Source organism: Aegilops tauschii, chromosome 5 (genome assembly GCF_002575655.3).
Source record: "Aegilops tauschii subsp. strangulata cultivar AL8/78 chromosome 5, Aet v6.0, whole genome shotgun sequence".
Lineage (NCBI taxonomy): Eukaryota > Viridiplantae > Streptophyta > Magnoliopsida > Poales > Poaceae > Aegilops > Aegilops tauschii.
The window spans coordinates 79436022-79442092 of record NC_053039.3 but is presented as its reverse complement, the minus strand read 5'-3'; positions in this window follow the sequence as shown (position 1 = coordinate 79442092).

Sequence of the window (6071 nt, the reverse complement as noted above, 5' to 3'; positions counted from 1 at the left end):
CTGGCCACCCCTGGCAAAAGATATGGGCCTTATGGGCCAAGAGAGGGAACGTACCAGCCACAAGGGGCTGGTGTGCCCCCATAGCAGGCCGGACTGGGTGGAGAAGGAAAGGGGGAGGGAAAGGAAAGTGTGGATTAGGATTCCCACTTCCTTCCCTCCCCCCCTCCCCCCCCCCCCTCTTTCCTTCCCCCTCGGTTAAATATGGCAGGGGCGCGGCTTGGGAGGGACTCCAAGTAGGATTCCTCCTACTTGGGCGCCGCCTATGGCTGCTCCTCCCTCCCTCCCACCTATATATATGTGGGAGGGAGGGGGGCGCCTAGCACACACCAGATCAATTGTTAGTCGTGTGCGGCGCCCCCCTCCGCCGTTTACACCCCCGATCGTATTTTCGTAGTGCTTAGGCGAAGCCCTGCAGAGATCACTTCACCATCACCATCACCATGTTGTCGTGCTGACAGAACTCATCTACTAGCTCGCTGTCTTGGTGGATCAAGAAGGCGGAGGACGTCACCGAGCTGAACGTGTGCTGAACGCGGAGGTGTCGTACATTCGGTACTAGATCGGTTGGATCGCGAAGAAAGTTCGACTACATCAACCGCGTTGTGAAACGCTTCCGCTTACGGTCTACGAGGGTACGTAGACACACTCTCCCCTCTCGTTGCTATGCATCTCCTTGATAGATCTTGCGTGTGCGTAGAAAATTTTTTGTTTTCCATGCAACGTTTCCTAACATATAGTATCAATCTTGGGTGTTTTATATGCAATTATATGCTATTTTATATCATTTTTTGGACTAACCTATTAACCTAGTGCTCAGTGTCAGTTGCTATATTTAGCCTGTTTTTGGTTTTCGAGAAAACCGGTACCAAACGGAGTCCAAAGGCTATGAAACTTTTTGACAATTTTTTCTGGACATAAGAGACCCTGGAAGCTTTTGGAGGAGATGGCAAGGCACCAAGGCACGCCCTGGGGGCGCGCACCCTGATGCCTTGTTGGCCCCTCAAGGCTCTGTCTGACCTAATTCCACTTCTATAAATTCTCAAATATTGGGAAACCAACAAAGAGCCGCCCAAAACACTTTTTTTAGAGGAAAGGCATACGCCCGACTTTATAGATAAAGCCATAAGGCAGGTAGCAAGAACAACACCGAAACGTATCAAACACACCCAAGCCCCAACGTTGGGCAGGACAACGCGAATAAAGTCATGGTACATGGCTCCCACGCCAGTACACGGCACGCAGGCCGGAATAGAAGGAACCAACTAAGCTAAAGACTCAGCCCCAAAAGAATCCCTCAATCAACGTGCTCTTGTCTGCATAACTGAGATGCCGTGGTCCGGATTTTGTCGATCAGCATAGATAGCGCCTCTTGGTCGTCGGCTTTAGTCAATGATTTCCACTGCTGCAGGAAAGCACACGATTTAAATAAGCAGTCAGCCGGTTTAGCCGGAAACACGTGCTCGATAGTAAATTTGTTCCTAGTAGTCGGAGACCAGCATAAAGCCCCCAAGCCCACCCAAAAGATCCGTCTAGAAACACCAGAAAGGTTGGATGCCAGGCTGCGCAACTCAGCAAAGGAGGCAGGGGCCCAAGACACATGAAACCAGTCCCGCACGCAACTCCAAATAAGCTTAGCCAGGTGACAGTGAAAAAAGATATGATCCGAGTCCTCTACCTCACCACAAAGAGCACAAAACTGGGAACCCGGCCCGTTTCTCTTACGAATCTGATCAGCCGAGGGCAGCCGGCCTCGAAAGGCTTGCCACAAGAAAATTTTTATCTTAGGGGGAATACGGGCCTTCCAAACTTTGGAAAAACGACTGGTAGGTGCGCCACCAACTAGCTTAGAATAAAGCGACTTAACAGAGAACCGCCCAGAGGCAGAAAGCGGCCAAAGCACCGAGTCCCTGACCGTCGAGAGCGTAGGGAAGAGGGCAGTAAGACATTGCCAATCTTCAAACTCTACAGGCGACAGAGAACGGCGGAAGCCCAGGTTCCACCCCTGGGAAGCAAGCTTCGCAATAGAAATATTAGGGTCAGCGCAGTAAGAGAAAAGGGTAGGGAAGGTCACCGAGAGAGGTGAATCTCCACACCACCAATCAAGCCAAAACCGAATAGAGGAACCATCCCCAACAACAAACTTAGCAAAAGATTGAAAAACAGGTCTAACTTTGACCAGAGACTTCCAAAATTGAGAGCCACCACGCGGCAGAGCGAACATCGGGCTAGAGGATGGGAAATATTTAGCCTTAAGGATCGACAACCAAAGGGGTTGTTCCTTAGCGCTTATAATCTTCCACCACCATTTAATCATCAAGCATTGGTTCATGATGGAAGTATTGAGAATCCCTAACCCCCCAAGGTTTTTGGGCCTGCACATCAATTTCCATTTGACGAAGCGATATTTGCGGCGGTTGTCCGCAGCATTCCAGTAGAACGCCCCACGGTGTTTGTCAAAACCAGCATGAATCCCAGACGACAAGAGAAAGAAGCCCATAAGGAACATGGGGAGGGAGGAGAGACAAGCATTAATTAGGGCCACTTTACCAGCGTTCGTATTATATCTACCCCGCCAGGGAAGGACCCTGTTTCCCACCTTAGTGACTATCGGGGCAAAATCTTTTGCATGAAGCACATCCGGGGAAATAGGCAACCCCAAGTATTTGAACGGATAGGAGCCCTGCTTACAGTTAAGAAGGTGGGCCACTCGCGCGGCTTCCGACCCGTCCACACCAGTCACAACTACTTCGCTCTTGGCAAAGTTAATCTTAAGCCCCGACATAGCCTCGAAGCAGAGTAAGATAAATTTGAGGTGGGCAAGGCAGGCCTCATTCATCTCGACCAGAAAAATAGTGTCATCCGCATATTGGAGATGGGTGAGACCATGGGGAATGAGATTAGAGCAAACCGGAGTAATGTGCCCAGTGGCAGCTGCCCTAGAAGTTCTTCCACGGTCCCATCTGGAGGCCTTTTCTGGTACTATGTCAAAGGGGGAATCATTTATGGAGGGTTTCTACATCATCCTTGCTGACTTCCGACGATGCGTGAGTAGTTTACCACAGACCTACGGGTCCATAGCTTATTCTCTCTCTTTGATCTTCAGTACAATGTTCTCCTTGATGTTCTTGGAGTTCTATCCGATGTAATCTTCTTTTCCGGTGTGTTTGTTGGGATCCGATGAATTTTAGGTTTATGATCTGAATATTTATGATAAGTAATGGAGTCTTTTTCGAACTTTATTATGCATGATTTTTATAGCTTTGTATTTCTCTCTGACCTGTCCATTTGGTTTGGCCAACTAGATTGATTTATCTTTAGTGGGAGAGGTGCTTTGTGATGGGTTCAATCTTGTGGTGCTCTATATCCTAGTGGTAGTAGGGGACAAGAAACATATTTGTATTGTTGCCATTAAGGGTAAAACGATGGGGTTTATTCATATTGATTGGGTTTACTTTGTCTACATCATATCATCTTGCTTAAGGTGTTACTCTGTTTTTCATGAACTTAATACCATAGACGCATGTTGGATAGCGGTCGATTGGTGGAGTAATAGTAGTAGATGCAGGAAGGAGTCGGTCTACTTGTCTTGGACGTGCTGCCTATATACATGACCATTGCCTTGAATATCGTCATAAATATGCGCTTTTCTATCAATTGCCCAACAGTAATTTGTTCACCCACCGTATGCTATGTGCTCGAGAGAGAAGCCTCTAGTGAAAACTATGGCCCCGGGTCTACTTTAATTATATATATATATAATCCAAAAGTACCTTGCTGAAATTTTATTTCTTTTTATTTTGTTTTGCAATTTACTTTACTATCTATCACTATCTGATTTAATCCTTGCAAGTAACGGCCAAGGGGATTGACAACCCTCTTATTCGCGTCGGGTACAAGTATTTGCTTTTGTGTGTGTAGGTGACGTTCATGAGGCTTTGTGTGATTCTCCTACTGGATTGATACCTTGGTCCTCACTTAGGGAAATACTTATCTCTACCATACTGCATCTCCTCTTCTCTTCGGGGAAAATCCCAACGCAGCTCACAAGTAGCAGGAAGAATTTCTGGCGCCGTTGACGGGGAGACATCGTCAAAACCTACCAAAGTACCTTCACATAAACTATCATCTACTTTCTCTTATTTTTATTTGCCTTTGCCTCTCATGTTCATCTCCCGCACTTCTAATTTGTTTTACGAAAACACAAAAATATTTCCGTTTGCTTGTTCGCTTGCTTTGCCATTATGGCTAGTCCTTCTCTTGTTGCTTGTACACCTGAAAATGAAGTGCTTAATTTTAAAAAAGGGGTTTTCATTTCTGTGCCCCTCCTTCCTTAGTTGTGCTCAGTTTTTCCCAACCCTCCAACTTTTTCTGACTTTTACCCTCCACCACACGCCCCGTGCTCACAAAGATCCAAATGAAGCCTCGACGTCTAGTCAAAGCAGTTGAACGTTACCTGCTCAGTTACTGACGTGTGGGGAAGGAGATATTAGGACAGGTGCGTCATGGTCGTGATAGCTTATGACGAGTGGGACCTGGCTCGTTGACATGTCCCTTTCTTTTTCCTAAATCAGCCCGACCCAGAGTGAGCCACCGCATCCCCCATCCAGCCCCACGCCGCTGCCGTGCCCCCTCGCAGCCCCGCCGGCTACTCCGGTCGTCTGCCTGAGCTCTGATGGCGCAACGTCATCGTTCTAGCGACCAGCTCTTCCTCCCATATGCGGGAACCATTGGAGATTGTTGGCTGGCCGGTACTTTTCTAATTCAAACCCTAGCAATTAGGATTCGGTTATAATTCGATTGAATGGGCGACTAAGCGATGAATTGCCATGCATTGAGTTGCTCCACTTGGCAATCAGTGTAGACGTCTATTTAGGATTGGACTCCTGCCAGCAGTACTAGTGGCAGCTAGTTTTGAAATAGAAAACCCGAGAAATTAGGTTTTGTTGAATGTAGCCCATTTTAGATTATTTTGTGGTGAATTTGATCCGAATAATCAAATTTGTTTTTAATTCTTTGATTTGCAATTGGTGTTTGATTGATGGCAAGTAGGTCGAAGCTGGAAGAGGGCGATGGATTTGTTTTGCGTCGGGGATGAACTCTTGTTGGCCAAGTGCAAGGAGATATGCTCCTGGTTTTCTAGCATGAAGTCTCTCATGATGCACTCACTCGGCCTGGCATTGGAAGTGACGACGGATGAGTGGAAGCGGTTACTTCCTAAAGGCAAGGGGCCAGTCCTAATTGAGATTCTCCTGTGGGCAATGGCAGAGGCGATGGAGTCTCCATATCGTCGACAGTGAGCCCGCTGGTACGAGTATCGCTCCCGCCTTGATGTCTACTACGCAACTTTATTCTTGTAGACATGTGTTGGGCCTCCAAGCGCAGAGTTTTGTAGGACAGTGGCAATTTTCCCTCAAGTGGATGACCTAAGGTTTATCAATCCGCGGGAGGTGTAGGATGAAGGTGGTCTCTCTCAAATGACCCTGCAACCAAATACAAGAAATCTCTTGTGTCCCCAACACACCCAATACAATGGCAACTTGTATAGGTGCACTAGTTCGGCGAAAAGATGGTGATAAAAGTGTAATATGGATGGTAGAAATATATTTTTATAGTCTGAATAAATAAAAACAGCAAGGTAGCAAATAGTAAACGGGCACAAAAACGGTACTGCAATGCTTGAAAACAAGGCTTAGGGTCCGTACTTTCGCTAGTGCAATCTCTCAACAATGCTAACATAGTTGGATCATATGATTATCCCTCAAAGTGCAGCAAAGAATCACTCCCGAGTTCCTATTAGCGGAGAACAAAAGATAGAAATTGTTTGTAGGGTAAGAGACCACCTCAAAGCTATTCTTTCCGATCGATCTAATCAAGAGTTCGTACTAGAATAACACCAAAGCAAATTCATATTCATAATACTCAGTCCACACAAAGAACTACAAGGAGTCCCCAAAGTTTCTATCGGAAAAGATAATAAAAACGTGCATCAACTCCTATGCATAGATTACCCCAATATCACCGCGGGAATCCGCGAGTTGAATGCCATAACACATATCAAGTGAATCAATATG